Source organism: Somniosus microcephalus, chromosome 6, assembly GCF_052327205.1.
Source record: "Somniosus microcephalus isolate GS21.2 chromosome 6, FLI_Smic_1.0, whole genome shotgun sequence".
Taxonomy (NCBI): Eukaryota; Metazoa; Chordata; class Chondrichthyes; order Squaliformes; family Somniosidae; genus Somniosus; species Somniosus microcephalus.
Genome location: NC_140992.1, coordinates 84,791,945 through 84,810,123, shown reverse-complemented (window position 1 = coordinate 84,810,123; position 18,179 = coordinate 84,791,945).

Genomic DNA, 18,179 nt, shown 5'->3' with positions numbered 1-18,179 from the left:
TGCTCCGGCAATGGGCCACAGTTTGTGTCCGAGGATTTCCAGAGGTTTCTGAGGAATAATGGAGTGAAACATTACACATCTGCCCCATATCATCCAGCCACAAATGGATTGGCTGAGAGGTTTGTTCAGACCTTTAAAAAGGCAATAAAGGCGATGTATAACGACGACATACCACTACAACACAAGGTAGATAATTTCTTGTTTGCTTACCGGAATGCGACACATGCAGTCACCAACCAAGCTCCAGCCATAATGTTCTTCAACCGAAGGCTAAGATGTCGCCTGGATTTGCTCAAACCAAACATAAGACGAGATGTTGAGGATAAGCAATTCCAGCACATCAACGAGAAGCCAACCAGGAGCTTCAAGATAGGGCAACCAGTCTTGGCCCGCGACTACCGAACAGAAAAATGGCAGCCAGGAACGATATGCACACAGCAGGGACCACTAATGTACACAGTGGACGTTGGAGAGAGCATCATGAGACACCATGCTAACCAGATTCTAGAGTCACAGGAACAAGCCAAACCTATACCACGAGCATGTGCACCTGGTAATGAGCCCGAAGTACAGATTGCGTCTACCTCAGAAGCAGTGGTATTGGAAGCTGACGAACCAACCAATGACAATGAGCCAGAATCGACTCCACCGCAAGAACAGGATACTCGAGAAAGGCGCTATCCAGTCAGGATTAGGAAGCCTCCTCAAAGACTGAACTTATAAATGATTATTTCAGTTGATGTACTATATAGTACCGAGAAAATTGTAATTATAATTAGTTATTATTTAGTTGTTAAATGAATGTTGTGTACTGTTTATCTAAAAGGGGGGAATTGTTGTGTATGTACCTTTAAGAGAAGAACTGATTTTATACTGCAGTACCGGCAGTGACCACCCCTGTATAAAAGGCCCTAGCAGGCTTCTGTACTTCAGTCTGACTTTACCCTCCGTTAGACCTCATTCTCAGCATTGCTGGCTGTGCAGTAGCACACAAGGAAAAGGAGCAGCCAGACCAGGAGAGTGGAGAGTGGAAAGTGGTGGTCTCCTGACCAGGAAGAGGAGGAGAATGAAAGACCACCACCACCTCCACCTCCACCATCATCACAACAACTGAGGTGCCTGGAGAGAGAGGACAGAGGAGGAGAAGGAGAAAGGAGGCCAGCAACAACATCAACCAGGGGAGAGGCCTTTCCCATTACTGCCTCCCCAAATTGGCCTCCACTTCAGGAGAGGGAGAGCGGGGAGAGAAACCACCATCAACCAACACCAACTGTTCGGAAGGAGGGAGGAATATCATCTTTCAGAATATCTACAGGTGGGTGTTATTTGGGGCACTCTCCCAAAGACTTTGTATTTTAGGTGGGGAGAAAAAAGAAGAAACAAGGCCGGAACATCAAGGGGTGTCTGTGTGTGTGTGGCTCTTGCTAAAAACTAGGCAACACACACCACTAATAAGCACCCCTTCTATTGCCTGGCCTGGGACAGCTGGAGCTGCCTAGGTGAAGCCCAATTCACATAATACATCATTAAGACCTGGTGTGGGACTGAGCCTGGGGCATCTCCAGCTTTCCCAGGTGAAGACATCTTCTCCCCCTGCCAGAAGACCACCACCATCAAAGACTTTGAATTTCCATCAGGAGAATGCACCCCTGCCAACACCCACCCACCCACCATCCTGAGTGGCAACCCTGCCCTTGCGGCCTCCCTCCTTCCCACCCCCCCCCTCTCTCTCTCTCTTTGTCTCTCTCTGCCTCTTTCTCTAAGGCACCTCAATTCACTCTAATAATTAATTGTCTATTGAGCAGAGGGAAGAAGGCCCCTCTCCCAATCTCAGTCAATAGGGGGAGAGGTGTGCCTTCATTTTAAACAGCTCCCTCTGCTCAATAGAGGACCAAAAAATACCTGAGGCCATTTCCACCTTCAGGCCTGTGACTTGGGGTGAGTGTAGCCCTTTATAATACCACCCCAGAATGGCGACTGCATCTTCGCCGGTGACGGGGCCAGCCAAGACGTATGCGGGAGTGGCAGCCACAGCCACAGCTGCTCCCGCTGCTTCTGCTGCCCCGTCACCATTCAGACTGATGACAAAAAAGCTTGGGGTGAAGAGCTACACTCACCCCACTATGATTTTGAGGCCTGCGTTAAAGCCATGGCTGGGGTTATCAGCCCCTCAGCCATCGTAGCGGCCTCAAAAATGTACGGGAAGGCTGTGTTCTTCCTGGGGTTGGAGCGGGCGGTGTCCCTGGCCGTCGCCAAGGGGCTCACCATGGGCGGGACCTTCCTGCCGGTGGATCCTCTCGAGGCCACCGCGCAGAGAATTGTCACCTCAAATGTCCCGCCCTCTGTCCCTGGTGAGCTCCTCCTCCCACATTTGCGCCAACTTGGGGAGGGGAGGTCGGGGATCATGCCCATCCCGCTCGGATTCTGGGAAGCCAGCCTTCGCCACGTCTTCTCCTTCCGGCGCCAGCTGTTCGTCCAGCTGGCACGGGAGGAGGACACCGACGGGGTGTTCATCGTCCACCACGAGGGGACCACCTATCGTGTCTTCTGGACGTCGGACGGTGTGCGGTGCCACACCTGCAAGGAGGTGGGGCACATCCGGAAAAACTGCCCAGCTTCCAAGGCCGCCGGATCATCTCGTGCGGCCAAGGCTGGCGCCGCTGCCGCTCCTCCCCCCGGAGCTGCCCGCGCGTCGGGAACATCTGATGCGTGGTCAACGTCGGGGGCCGATGCCACCAAGGCCTACGGCGGGGGGGAGGGAGCACGTCCGGCCGGAAAGAAGGAGCAGCGAAAAACTAAACACCTTAGGGCAGGTCCCCCCGTTGAGGGCCAGCCCTTGCCCCTTGCGACCCTTACACCCGCGCTCCTCGCGGAGTTAATCGGGGCAGACGCGAGTGGGAGGGGCCTCGTGCCCGAGCATGTGGCCGCAACCGCCGTAGCGGTAACGCCAATACCTGCGGCTGGGCTCGGGCCCGAGGAACCCGACAAACCTGCTCCGCCGGAGGGAGCAGAGGAGGAGGCCTCTGCAGACATGGAGGTCTCCCTCGCTCCCTCCATGCTAAAAAGAAGGCGCGACCCCCTGGAAGAGGAGGAGGACCGGGAGGAGGAAGGTCCCTCCGAGCAGGGGGAGTCGTCGCCTGCTGCGGATACTGCGCCCCCCCCCACCGCTGTGGTCATCACCAGCGATCGGCATGGGTCGCCTGTCCCTCGGGAGGCTGAGGCAGATGTGTCTGTCCGGCACGTGCCTCCCGGGGATGGGGACGAGACCCTGCCCGTGGGGGGGTGGTCGCGGAACAACCCGCGGCTATTGACATTTTATCGGTGCCGTTACCCCTCGCCGGGTCGGGCGGCCTGGGGTCTGGCTCAGGCAAGCTCAAGGAAAATGAGCTCGCCCAATTCGACCCAGACATCTCCCAGGGGCTGCTCGACCTGGTAGAGGGTTTAATTCAAAACACCCCATCCGCTGGGTCGGAGGTTGGTGGCGGGGAGGAGGATGGCCCCCTGGCTGCGTCTCTGGTGCCGGACGTACTGGAGGAGCTGGGAATTGTTCTCTCCCCAGTTTCTCCGGTCGTTCCGGCATCTGGGGCGGAGGGGAGCTCTGAACCGCCGCCGTCTTCTGGCCCAGCGCCCCTAGAGGAGCCCAGGGAGGAATCCTCTGCCGCCGATCCTGGGGGTGGGATCCGGGCGGAGGCGGGGCTGGCTGGAGCGGCCGAGCCGTTCGCTGCGCACTGCGCGACGGATGGGTCGGCCGCTGGTGACGACCCCCTGGAGGAGGATGGGGACTCGGTGATGGGCACGGAGGGCGATTCGGACTCCAGCGCCGATGAGGCGATGGATGACCTCGTGCCCCTTGCCGAGTCTCCCCTCATTCCCGTAAGGGAACTCCGGGATTTTATGGCCACGTGCCTGGGTCGGCGCAATAAGGTCCGGCTGGCCCTTAACAGGTGGTCGGAGCTGGCGCTGCTCATCGTGTCCGTCTGCGCCGCCGTTAAGATCATGGGCGCGGACGAGGGTGTGAACCCGCTCGAGCTGCGTCGGATCAGAACGTTACTCACTGGGCTGCTGAGGAAGTGGCGGCTGACCAGCGGCTGCGCTTCCTCCCCCCCGTTAGGTGTAGGTAGAGGTTGCACTATGCTTCTGACATGAAGATAACCATAGCCAGCCTCAACATCAACGGCAGCAGGGAGGCGCGCCGCAGATTCAATAACTTCTCGGTCCTTCGGGACGGGAAGTATGCGGTGTGCTTCCTGCAAGAAACCCACACCGTTCTGGGAGATGAAGCCACGTGGCTCCTGGAGTGGCAAGGAGGGGTCAGCATGAGTCACCTCTCCAACAATTCCAGCGGGGTGGCTATCTTGCTGGCCCCGCATTTTCAGCCGGTGATCTTGGGGGTCAGGGAGCACGTGCCGGGCCGCTTGCTCCAGGTCACTGTTCGCCTGGGGGGCGTGCAGCTTCATCTAGTGAATGTGTACGCCCCTCAGACCGGTGCGCAGCAAGTGCGCTTCTTCGCAGAAGTGTCCGCTCTTTTGGGCTCCGTCGACGTGGGCGAGTGCGTCATCCTCGGGGGGGATTTTAACTGCACCCTCGAGGCGAGGGACCGTTCGGGTCCCCCGCGAAGCCCGGCGGCGATCGAGAAGTTAAGGGACTTGGTCGAGTCCTTCAACTTGGTGGATGTCTGGCGAAATCTCCACCCCGACTCCAGCGCCTTCACTAGCGTGAGGTCTGGGGGAGGAAGGTCCAGAATCGACCGCCTCTACACTTCCCGGGCGTACGTCTCCTGCGTTCCGGCGGCTTCCATGCGGCCGGTGCCGTGCATGGACCACCACCTGGTGTGGGCGGAGCTCGCTCCGCTGCGCGCGCGGGGGCTGTCCGTGTACTGGCATTTTAACAAGGCTCACGTCCGTCTCTTCTGTCAGGAGTACGCGAAGGGGTCGACCAAGAGGCGGGAGGCCCGGGTCAGGCGTTTGGAGAAGGAGGTGCTCGACCTGGAGTCCCGTCTCGGTCAGGTCGTCGAGGACCCGGCCCTGCGGAAGGTGTACGAAGAGAAGAAGGGCGTGTTGAAGGACCTGCAGCTCGTCGGGTCCCGAGGCGCGTGCGTGAGGTCGCGGATCCATCTCCTGCGGGACCTGGACCGCGGCTCCCCCTTCTTCTACTCGCTGGAAAAAAGACCGGGGGTCCATAAGCAGCTCTTGGGGCTGCTGGCCGATGATGGATCTCTGGTCTCGGATCTGGAGAGAATCAGCGCCGAGACCCGCGCCTACTACGGGGCTCTGTTCTCTCCGGATCCGTCCAGCGAGGATGCGCGCAGAGTTTTGTGGGAGGACCTGCCGAAGGTCAGCCCGGAGGGCGCCGAAAAATGGGACGCTCCGCTAAGCCTGGCGGAGCCGACCGGCGCCCTCCGCCAGCTCTCTAGGGGAAAGTCCCTGGGGCTGGACGGGCTGACCGTGGAGTTCCACAGGGCGTTCTGTGATGTCTTGGGGGGCAACTACGCGCGGGTCCTGGGGGAAAGTTTGGTGACCGGGGAGATGCCGCTCTCTTGGCGCAGGGCGGCATTGTCCTGCTGCCTAAGAAGGGCGATCTCCGCCTCCTTAAGAATTGGTGCCCGGTCTCCCTCCTCAGCACGGACTATAAAATCTTTGCCAGGGCCATGTCTGCTCGCCTTGGCACCATGCTGGCCCACATGATCCACCCCGACCAGTCCTACACGGTCCCGGGCCGGACCATCCACGATAACATCCATCTGGTCTGGGACCTGGTCCACCACTCCCAGAGGGCTGGTCTGTTGTTCGCCTTCCTTTCCCTGGATCAGGAGAAGGCGTTCGACAGGGTGGATCACGAGTATCTCTTTGGGACTCTGCGCGCATTCGGGTTCGGGACGCATTTCGTCGCCCGGATCCGACTTCTGTACGCCGCCGCGGAGTGTCTGATTAAAGTTAATGGGTCCTTGATGGCGCCCCTTCGCTTCGGGAGGGGGGTGCGTCAGGGATGCCCCATGTCCGGTCAGTTATACGCCGTTTGCGTGGAGCCATTCCTGCGCCTCTTGCGGAAGAGGTTGACGGGACTGGCTCTGCTAGGGCCGGGTGTGGAGGTGGTCCTCTCGGCTTATGCCGGTGACGTGCTCCTCACGGTCATGGATCCCGCTGACTTGCGGAGGATGCGGGAATGCCAGCAGATTTACTCGGATGCATCCTCCGCCAAGATCAACTGGGAGAAATGTTCCGGACTCCTGGTCAGTCAGTGGTGGGTGGACTCCCTACCGGAGGAGTTCAGGCCTTTCGCCTGGAGCAGCACGCACCTCCTCTATTTGGGAGTCTACCTTAGCCCTGCCGAGGACGCCTGGCCGGCGAACTGGCAAGAGCTGGAGGCCAAAGTCACCACTTGCCTAGGACACTGGACAGGACTGCTCCGACTGTTGTCCTACAGGGGTCGAGCGCTGGTCATAAACCAGCTGGTGGCCGCCATGTTGTGGTACCGGTTGGTCACTTTGATCCCTCCCCCTGCGTTTGTCGCCAAGATGCAGGAGAAGCTCATCGACTTCTTCTGGGACAAAAGGAAGCACTGGGTCTCTGCCGCGGTTCTGTGACTCCCGCTTAGGGAGGGCAGTCAGGCGCTCATGTTCCTTCGCACCGAGGCTGCGACTTTCTGTCTTCGGACGCTGCAGAGATACCTGTACGTCGAGAATCCTCCGAGATGGTGTGCGCTGGCGACGTATTTCTTCCGCCAGCTGCACGGCCTCAATTACGACACGCAGCTCCTGTTTGTGAAAGTGGGCGGCAGGCGTGCCGGCCTGCGGGAGCTACTTGTTTTCTACCAGGAACTACTATGGGTTTGGAACTACGTCGCTTCCAGGCGGAGCTCTCCCCCGTCAGGAGCGGCGGCTCTCCTTCGGGAGCCGCTGCTCAGGAATCCGCACCTCCACGACCGCGGGTTCGGGCGGCTGGCGGAGGGCAGGGCTGTGCCTGGCAAGGTGACCAGAGTCGGGGACCTGCTCGATGGTGGAGGAGCGGGCTGGATGGCGCCGGAGGAGCTCGTGCGGCACCTGTCCTGGGCCAACGTCCGGCTCGCGGTCGAAGCCATCGAATCGGTGAAAGTGGCACTGGGCCCCTACTCCACTAGGTGTATCAAGGCGGCTCAAGCAGGTGGGGCGATCCCGTCCGAGCTTACCCCCGTTCGGACGGAATTCCTCATCGGCGCCCGGCCCCAAAACTCCCCTCGGGAACCGGTGCCTCACAACTTGAGCCGTCTCGAGGGAATACCCTCTGTGCCTTTTCATTCTGCGTGGAGGGTTTTCCTGTACGGGCTGCTCCTGCACACTCTCCACTTTGCCATCTTCGTCTACCGTCCGGACACGCCTTGGCATGGCGTCTTGCTGACCGGCGGAGGCGGAGGTCCCCAATGGAGGGCTCTCTACGCGGGAGTCCGCCCTTGTTCCATCGGGGACTTGGTGTGGAGGGTGTTGCACGGAGCGGTCCCGTGCAATAATGTTTTAAGTAGGTTCACGGACTACCAGGCCGCCTGCATTTTTTGCGGCCTGGAGGAGTCTGTGTTTCACGTTTATATGGAGTGTGAGAGGTTGCAGCCCCTCTTTCACTACTTGAAGTGGCTGCTCCTCGATTTTTGGTTGCACTTCAGTCCCACGCTCTTGATTTACTGTCACCCGGTGCGGAGGGGAGCGGTCAGGTTGGGGGACCTCCTTGTGGGCCTGCTCCTGGGCCTGGCTAAAAAAGCCATCAATTGGTCCAGGCAGCGGGCGGTTGAGGGGGTCGTCCAGCCGGATTGCCTGCCTCTCTTCCGCGGCCATGTTCGCGTCCGGGTGGCCCTGGAGATGGAGAATGCGGTGTCCGCCGGTGCGCTTGAGTATTTCCGCGACCGGTGGGCGCCGCGGGGACTGGAGTGCATCATCAACCCGGAAAACCAAATTATAATTTGATTTGTTAAGTTTTAGTTGAACTTCTGTTTAAAGTCCAATTTGTTTTTTTTTTGGTTCAAACAAAAGAGTTACCCTCGGTTAGACCTCATTCTCAGCATTGCTGGCTGTGCAGCAGCACACAAGGAGAAGGAGCAGCCAGACCAGGAGAGTGGAGAGTGGAAAGTGGTGGTCTCCTGACCAGGAAGAGGAGGAGAACGAAAGACCACCACCACCTCCACCTCCACCATCATCACAACAACTGAGGTTCCTGGAGAGAGAGGACAGAGGAGGAGAAGGAGAAAGGAGGCCTGCAATAACATCAACCAGGGGAGAGGCCTTTCCTATCTCTGCCTCCCCAAATTGGCCTCCATTCCAGGAGAGGGAGAGAGGGGAGAGAAACATCAACCAACACCAACTGTTTGGAAGGAGGGAAGAACAACATCATCCTTGAACATCTACAGGTGGGTGTTATTTGGTGCACTCTCCCAAAGACTTTGTATTTTAGGTGGGGGGAGAAAAGAAGAAAAATGGGCCAGATCATCAAGGGGTGGGTGTGTGTGTGTGTGTGGCTCTTGCTAAAAACTAGGCCACACACACCACTAATAAGCACCCCTTCTATTGCCTGACCTGGGACAGCTGGAGCTGCCTAGGTGAAGTCTTTAATTCCATTACACATCGTTAAGACCTGGTGTAGGACTGAGCCTGGGGCATCTCCAGCTTTCCCAGGCGAAGACATCTTTCTCCCCCTGCCAGAAGACCACCTTCAAAGACTTTAATTTTTCCATCAGAGAGTGCACCCCTGCCGACACCCACCCACCCACCATCCTGAGTGGTAACCCTACCCTTTGCGGCCTCCCTCCTTCCCGCTCCCCCTCTCTCTCTCTCTTTGTCTCTCTCTGCCTCTTTCTCTCAGGCACATCAATTTCATCTTTATTGATTAATTGCCTATTGAGCAGAGGGGAGAAGGCCCCTCTCCCAATTTCAATCAATAAGGGGAGAGGTGTGCCTTCATTTTAAACAGCTCCCTCTGCTCAATAGAGGACCAAAAAATACCTGAGGCCATTAACACCTTCAGGCCTGTGACTTGGGGTGAGTGTAGCCCTTTATAAAAGCACCCCATAATGGCGACTGCATCTTCGCCGGTGACGGGGCCAGCCAGGGCGTATGCGGGAGTGGCAGCCACAGCCACAGCTGCTCCCACTGCTTCTGCTGCCCCGTCACCTTTTAAACTGATAACCAAAAAGCTTGGGGTGAAGAGCTACACTCACCCCACTATGACGATTGAGGCCTGCGTAAAAGCCATGGCTGGGGCTGTCGGCCCCTCAGCCATTGTAGCGGCCTCAAAAATGTACGGGAAGGCTGTGTTCTTCCTGGGGTTGGAGCGGGCTGTGTCCCTGGCCGTCGCCAAGGGGCTCACCGTGGGCGGGACCTTCCTGCCAGTGGACCCCCTCGAGCCACCGCGCAGAGGGTCGTTATTTCCAATGTCCCGCCCTTTGTTCCTGGTGAGCTCCTCCTCCCCCACTTACGCCAACTCGGGGAGGTGAGGTCGGGGATTACACCCATCCCGCTCGGCTTCCGGGAGGCCAGCCTTCACCACGTCTTCTCCTTCCGACGCCAGCTGTTTATCCAGCTGGCGCGGGAGGAGGACACCGACGGGGCATTCGTCGTCCTCCATGAGGGGACCGCCTATCGCGTCTTTTGGACGTCAGACGGTGTGCGGTGCCACGCCTGCAAGGAGGTGGGGCACGTCAGGAAAAACTGCCCCGCCTCCAAGGCCGCCGGATCATCTCGTGCGGCCGAGGCTGGCGCCGCCGCCGCTTCTTCCCCCAGATCTGCCCGCGCGTCGGGAACATCTGATGCGCGGTCGACGTCGGGGGCCGATGCCACCAAGGCCTCCGGTGGAGGGGAGGGAGCGCGTCCAGCCGGAAAGAAGGCGCGGCGAAAAACTAAACACCTTAGGGCGGGTCCCCCCGTGGAGGGCCAGCCCTTGCCCCTTGCGACCCTTACACCCGCGCTCCTCGCGGAGTTAATCGGGGCAGACGCGAGTGGGAGGGGCCTCGTGCCCGAGCCTGTGGCCACAACCGCCGTAGCGGTAACGCCAATACCTGCGGCCGGGCTCAGGCCCAAGGAACCCGACAAACCTGCTCTGCTGGAGGGAGCAGAGGAGGAGGCCTCTGCAGACATGAAGGTCTCCCTCGCTCCCTCCGTGCTAAAAAGAAGGTGCGACCCCCTGGAAGAGGAGGAGGACCAAAAGGAGGAAGGTCCCTCCGAGCAGGGGGAGCCGTCACCCGCCGCGGGTACTGCGCCCCCCCCACCCCCGCTGTCATCATCACCAGCGATCGGCAGGGGTCGCCTGTCCCTCGGGAGGCTGAGGCAGATGGGTCTGTCCGGCACGTGCCTCCCGGGGATGGGGATGAGACCCTGCCCGTGGGGGGGGTCGCGGATCAACTCGCGGAAATTGAAATTTTATCGGTGTCGTTACCCCTCGCCAGGTCGGGCAGCCTGGGGTCTGGGTCGGGCGAGCTCGAGGAAAATGAGCTCGCCCAATGCGACCCGGACATCTCCCAGGGGCTGCTCGACCCGGTAGAGGTTTTAATTCAAAACACCCCATCCGCTGGGTCGGAGGTTGGTGGCGGGGAGGAGGATGGCCCCCTGGCTGCGTCTCTGTTGCCGGACGTACTGGAGGAGCTGGGAATTGTTTTCTCCCCGGTTTCTCCGGTCATTCTGGCGCCTGGGGCGGGGGGGGGGACTCTGACCTGCCACCGTCTTCTGGCCCGGCGCCCCTAGGGGAGCCCAGGGAGGAATCCTCTGCCGCCGATCCTGGGAGTGGGATCCAGGCGGAGGCGGGGCCGGCTGGTGCGGCCAAGCCATTCGCTGTGCACTGCGCGATGGACGGGTCGGCCGCTGGTGACGACCCCCTGGAGGTGGATGGGGACTCGGTGATGGGCACGGAGGACGATTTGGACTCCATCGTCGACGAGGCGCTGGATGACCTCGTGCCCCTCGCCAAGTCTCTCCTCATTCCCGTAAGGGAACTCCGGGGCTTTATGGCCACGTGCCAGGGTCGGCACAATAAGATCTGGCTGGCCCTCGACAGGTGGTCGGAGCTGGCGCTGCTCATCGTGTCCGTCCGCGCCGCCGTTAAAATCATGGGCGCGGACGAGGGCGTGGACCCGCTCGAGCTGCATTGGCTCAGAACGTTTCTCACTGGGCTGCTGAGGAAGTGGCGTCTGACCAGCGGCTGCGCTCCCTCCCCCCATTAGGTGTAGGTAGAGGTTGCACTATGCTTCTGACATGAAGATAACCATAGCCAGCCTCAACATCAACGGTAGCAGGGGGGCGCGCCGCAGATTCAATAACTTCTCGGTCCTTCGGGACAGGAAGTATGCGGCGTGCTTCGTGCAAGAAACCCACACCGTTCCGGGAGACGAAGCCACGTGGCTCCTGGAGTGGCAAGGAGGGGTCAGCATGAGTCAACTCTCCAACAATTCCAGTGGGGTGGCTATCTTGCTGGCCCCGCATTTTCAGCCGGAGATCTTGGGGGTCAAGGAGCACGTGCTGGGCCGCTTGCTCCAGGTCACTGTTCGCCGGGGGGCGTGCCGCTCCATCTAGTGAACGTGTCCGCCCCTCAGACCGGTGCGCAGCAAGTGCGCTTCTTCGAAGAAGTGTCCGCTCTTTTGGGCTCTGTCAACGCGGGCGAGTGCGTAATCCTCGGGGGGGATTTTAACTGCACCCTCGAGGCGAGGGACCGTTCGGGACCCCCGCGAAGCCCGGCGGCGATGGAGAAGTTGAGGGACCTGGTCGGGTCCTTCGACTTGGTGGACATCTGGCAAAATCTCCACCCCGACTCCAGTGCCTTCACTAGCGTGAGGTCTGCGGGAGGAAGGTCCAGAATCAACCGCCTCTACATTTCCCGAGCGTACGTCTCCTGCGTTCCGGCGGCTTCCATGCGGCCGGTGCCATGCACGGACCACCACCTGGTGTGGGCGGTGCTCGCTCCGCTGCACGCGCGGGGGGGGTCCGCGTACTGGCATTTTGACAACCTGCTGCTGGAGGACGCGCGGTTCCGGGATTCGTTTAGTTGTTTCTGGGCCGACTGGAGAAGGAAGCCGGGGGGCTTCCCCTCTTTGAGGCTATGGTGGGACGTGGGCAAGGCTCACGTCCGTCTCTTCTGTCAGGAGTACGCGAAGGGGTCGACCAAGAGGCGGGAGGCCCGGGTCAGGCAGTTGGAGAAGGAGGTGCTCGACCTGGAGTCCCGTCTCGGCCAGGTCGTCGAGGACCCGGCCCTGCGGAAGGTGTACGAAGAGAAGAAGGGCGCGCTGAAGGACCTGCAGCTCGTCGGGTCCCGAGGCGCGTACGTGAGGTCGCGGATCCATCTCCTGCGGGACCTGGACCGCGGCTCCCCCTTCTTCTACTTGTTGGAAAAAAGACGGGGGGTCCGTACGCAGCTCTTAGGGCTGCTGGCCAACGACGGATCTCTGGTCTTGGATCCGGAGGGAATCAGCGCGGAGACCCGCACCTATTACGGGGCTCTGTTCTCTCCGGATCCGTCCAGCGAGGATGCGCGCAGAGTTTTGTGGGAGGACCTGCTGAAGGTCAGCCCGGAGGACGCCGAAAAACTGGACGCTCCGCTAAGCCTGGCGGAGCTGACCGGCGCCCTCCGCCAGCTCTCCATGGGAAAGTCCCCGGGGCTGGACGGGCTGAACGTGGAGTTCCACAGGGTGTTCTGGGACGTCTTGGGGGGCGACTACGCGCGGGTCCTGGGGGAAAGTTTGGCGACCGGGGAGATGCCCCTCTCTTGGTGCAGGGCGGTCATTGTCCTGCTGCCTAAGAAGGGCGATCTCCGCCTCCTTAAGAACTGGCGCCCGGTCTCCCTCCTCAGCACGGACTATAAAATCTTTGCCAGGGCCATGTCTGCTCGCCTTGGCACCGTGCTGGCCCACATGATCTACCCCGACCAGTCCTACATGGTCCTGGGCCGGACCAGCCACGATAACATCCATCTGGTCCGGGACCTGGTCCACCACTCCCAGAGGGCTGGTCTGTCGATTGCCTTCCTTTTCCTGGATCAGGAGAAAGCGTTCGACAGGGTGGATCATGAGTATCTCTTCGGGACTCTGCGCGCATTCGGGTTCGGGACGCATTTTGTCGCCCGGATCCGACTTTTGTATGCCGCCACGGAGTGTCTGATTAAAGTTAACTGGTCCTTGACGGCGCCCCTTCGCTTCGGGAGGGGGGTGCATCAGGGATGCACCATGTCCGGTCAGTTATACGCCGTTTGCGTGGAGCCTTTCCTGCGCCTCTTGCGGAAGAGGTTGACGGGATTGGCTCTGCAAGGGCCGGGCATGGAGGTTGTCCTCTCGGCTTACGCCGATGACGTGCTCCTCATGGTCACGGATCCCGCTGACTTGCGGAGGATGCGGGAATGCCAGCAGATTTACTCGAACGCATCCTCCGCCAAGATCAACTGGGAGAAATGTTCCGGACTCCTGGTGGGTCAGTGGCGGGTGGACTCCCTGCCGGAGGAGTTCAGGCCTTTCGCCTGGAGCACCATGCACCTCCTCTATTTGGGAGTCTACTTTAGCCCTGCCGAGGACGCCTGGCCGGCGAACTAGCAAGAGCTGGAGGCCAAAGTCACCGCTCGCCTAGGACGCTGGACAGGACTGCTCCGAGTGTTGTCCTACAGGGGTCGAGCGCTGGTCAAAAACCAGCTGGTCACTTTGATCCCTCCCCCTGCGTTTGTCGCCAAGATGCAGAAGAAGCTCATCGACTTCTTCTGGGACAAAAGGAAGCACTGGGTCTCTGCCGCGGTTCTGTGTCTCCCGCTTAGGGAGGGCGGTCAGGCGCTGGTGTGCCTTCACACCCAGGCTGCGACTTTCCGTCTTCAGACGCTGCAGAGATACCTGTACGTTGAGAATCCTCCGAGATGGTGTGCGCGGGCGAAGTATTTCTTCCGCCAGCTGCACGGCCTCAATTACGACATGCAGCTCCTGTTTGTGAAAGTGGGCGGCAGGCGTGCCGGCCTGCGGGAGCTGCCTGTCTTCTATCAGGAACTGCTATGGGTTTGGAACTACGTCACTTCCAGGCGGAGCTCTCCCCCGTCAGGAGCGGCGGCTCTCCTTCGGAAGCCGCTGCTCAGGAATCCGCACCTCCACGACCGCGGGTTCGGGCGGCTGACGGAGGGCAGGGCTGTGCCTGGCAAGGTGACCAGAGTCGGGGACCTGCTCGATGGTGGAGGAGCGGGCTGGATGGCGCCAGAGGAGCTGGCGCGGTGCCTGTCCTGGGCCAACGTCCGGCTCGCGGTCGAAGCCATCGAGTCGGTGAAAGTGGCACTGGGCCCCGACTCCACTAGGTGTATTGAGGCGGCTCAGGCACGTGGGGCGATCCCGTCCGAGCTTACCCCCATTCGGATGGAATTCCTTATCGGCGCCCGGCCCCGAAACTCCCCTCGGGAACCGGCGCCTCACAACTTGAGCCATCTCGAGGAAATACCCTCTGTGCCTTTTCATTCCGCACGGAGGGGTTTCCTGTACGGGCTGCTCCTGCACACTCTCCACTTTGCCATCTTCGTCTGCCGTCCGGACACGCCTTGGCGTGGCGTCTTGCCGACCGGCGGAGGCGGAGGTCCCCAATGGATGGCTCTCTACGCGGGAGTCCTCCCTTGTTCCATCGGGGACTTGGCCTGGAGGGTGTTGCACGGAGCGGTCCCGTGCAATAAGGTTTTAAATAGGTTCACGGACTCCCAGGCCGCCTGCATTTTTTGCGACCTGGAGGAGTCCGTGTTTCACGTTTATATCGAGTGTGGGAGGTTGCAGCCCCTCTTTCACTACTTGAAGGGGCTGGTCCTCGATTTTTGGTTGCACTTCAGTCCCACGCTCTTGATCTACGGTCACCCAGTGCGGAAGGGAGCGGGCAGGTTGGAGGACCTCCTCTTAGGAATGCTCCTGGGCCTGGCCAAGAGAGCCATCAATTGGTCCAGGCAGCGGGCGGTCGAGGGGGTCGTCCAGCCAGATTGCCTGCCTCTCTTCCGCGGCCATGTTCGCGCCCGGGTGGCCCTGGAGATGGAGCACGCGGTGTCCACCAGTGCGCTTGAGTATTTCCGTGACAGGTGGGCGCCGCGGGGACTGGAGTGCATCATCAACCCGGAAAACCAAATTTTAATTTGATTTGTTAAGTTTTAGTTGAACTTTTGTTTACAGTCCAATTTGGTTTTTTTTTGGTTGAAATGAAAAGAGTTACCCTCGGTTAGACCTCATTCTCAGCATTGCTGGCTGTGCAGCAGCACACAAGGAGAAGGAGCAGCCAGACCAGGAGAGTGGAGAGTGGAAAGTGGTGGTCTCCTGACCAGGAAGAGGAGGAGAACGAAAGACCACCACCACCTCCACCTCCACCATCATCACAACATCTGAGGTGCCTGGAGAGAGAGGACAGAGGAGGAGAAGGAGAAAGGAGGCCAGCAACAACACCAACCAGGGGAGAGGCCTTTCCTATCACTGCCTCCCCAAATTGGCCTCCATTCCAGGAGAGGGAGAGGAGGGAGAGAAACATCAACCAACACCAACTGTTTGGAAGGAGGGAAGAACAACATCATCCTTGAACATCTACAGGTGGGTGTTATTTGGTGCACTCTCCCAAAGACTTTGTATTTTAGGTGGGGGGAGAAAAGAAGAAAAAAGGGCTGGATCATCAAGGGGTGTGTGTGTGTGTGTGTGTGTGTGTGGCTCTTGCTAAAAACTAGGCCACACACACCACTAATAAGCACCCCTTCTATTGCCTGACCTGGGACAGCTGGAGCTGCCTAGGTGAAGTCTTTAATTCCATTACACATCGTTAAGACCTGGTATAGGACTGAGCCTGGGCATCTCCAGCTTTTCCAGGTGAAGACATCTTCTCCCCCTGCCAGAGGAATACCACCGGAGGCTTTATTTCCCATCGGAGAGTGCACCCCTGCCGGCACCCACCCACCCACCATCCTGAGTGGCGACCGTGCCTTTGCGGCCTCCCTCCTTCCCACCCCCCTCTCTCTCTCTCTTTGTCTCTCTCTGCTCTCTCTCTCAAGAGGCACCTCTATTAATCTTTTTATTAATTGCCACTTGAGCAGAGGGGAGAAGGCCCCTCTCCCAATTTCAATCAATAGGGGGAGAGGTGTGCCTTCAATTTAACAGCTCCATCTGCTCAAGGGAGGACTTTAAAATAACCCAAGGCCATTAACACATTCAGGCCTGTGACTTGGGGTGAGTGTAGCTCTTTTTTAAAAACCACCTGATAATGGCGTCCGCTTCATCGCCGGTGGCGGGGCCAGCTAGGTCATATGCGGCAGTGGCAGCCACAGCCACGGCTGCTCCCGCTGCTTCTGCCGCCCCGTCACCTTTCTCACTAATAACCAAAAAGCTTGGGGTGAACAGCTGCACCCACCCCACAATGACAATTGAGGCATGTGTAAAGGCTATGGCTGGGGTTGTCAGCCCTTCAGCCATCCTCGCCGCCTCAAAAATGTACGGGAAGGCTGTGTTCTTCCTGGGGTTGGAGCGGGCGGTGTCCCTGTCTGTCGCCAAGGGGCTCACTGTGGGCGGGACCTTCTTGCCGGTGGACCCCCTTGAGGCCACCACGCAGAGGGTGGTTATTTCTAACTTCCCGCCCTTTGTTCCTGGTGAGCTCCTCCTCCCCCACTTACGCCAACTCAGGGAGGTGAGGTCGGGGATCACACCCATCCCGTTCGGCTTCCGGGAAGCCAGCCTTCGCCACGCCTTCTCCTTCCGGCGCCAGCTCTTTATTCAGCTGGCGCGGGAGGAAGACACCGACGGGGCTTTCGTCGTCCTACATGAGGGGACCGCCTATCGCGTCTTCTGGACGCGGACAGTGTGCGGTGCCACGCCTGCAAGGAGGTGAGGCACATCAGAAAAAACTGCCCCGCCTCCAAGGCTGCCAGGTCATCTAGTGCGGCCGAGGTTGGTGCCGCCGCTGCTCCTCGAGGAAATACCCTCCATGCCTTTTCATTCCGCACAGAGGGGTTTCCTGTACAGGCTGCTCCTGCACACTCTCCACTTTGCCATCTTCGTCTGCCGTCCAGACACGCCTTGGCGTGGTGTCTTGCTGACCGGCGGAGGCGGAGGTCCCCAATGGATGGCTCTCTACGCGGGAGTCCTCCCTTGTTCCATCGGGGACTTGGCCTGGAGGGTGTTGCACGGAGCGGTCCCGTGCAATATAGTTTTAAGTAGGTTCATGGACTCCCAGGCCGCCTGCATTTTTTGCGGCCTGGAGGAGTCCGTGTTTCACGTTTATGTCGAGTGTGAGAGGTTGCAGCCCCCCTTTCAGTACTTGAAGGGGCTGCTCCTCGATTTTTGGTTGCACTTCAGTCCCACGCTCTTGATCTACGGTCACCCAGCGCGGAGGGGAGCGGGCAGGTTGGAGGACCTCCTTGTAGGCCTGCTCCTGAGCCTGGCTAAAAGAGCCATCAATTGGTCCAGGCAGCGGGCGGTTGAGGGGGTCGTCCAGCCGGATGGCCTGCCTCTCTTCCGCGGCCATGTTCGCGCCCGGGTGGCCCTGGAGATGGAGCACGCGGTGTCCGCCGGTGCGCTTGAGTATTTCCGCGACCGGTGGGCGTCACGGGGACTGGAGTGCATCATCAACCCGGAAAACCAAATTTTAATTTGATTTGTTAAGTTTTAGTTGAACTTTTGTTAATTTACAGTCCAATTTTTTTTTTTTTTTTGGGTCCAAACAAAAGAGTACCCTCTGTTCAGTAAAATACCTGTTTAATTGTCCTCCCGCAGTCCGTGTATTATTGAGGCGCGGGCTTTACAATAAGGTTACAAAATTATCACTGAAATGAAGAGGAAATCTGGTGTTAGAGTCAATTAAAGTAAAGTATGTACATTATTCACATTTAATGCCGCATTTATAGTGCAACTTGTGCGTCAATATTGGCACTCGTCACTGAATAGTCTTGCCCATTTGGATAAAGTAGCTGGAGATCACTGCTGTACTTGGAGCCATACCCTAGCAAGAGTTGCTGTCTTCAGGAAAGGAGACCTATGAGGAAAAAAATTGGAGGAGAAAGAAGAAAAAAAGGTTAATCCTAGGTACAGTCGACTGGGGATTTGTTGGTATCTGACAATCTTTTTTTGAAGTATTTGCAAGAGATTTACAGTTTTTCCTCTGCTTCCACATCATGTCATGAAATTCCATGGGAACTGAATAGTGTGGGGTTAATTTTAATTGGCATCACCTGGCCCAGCCTCAAAATGGGATTGGTAACCTTACCGCCCCG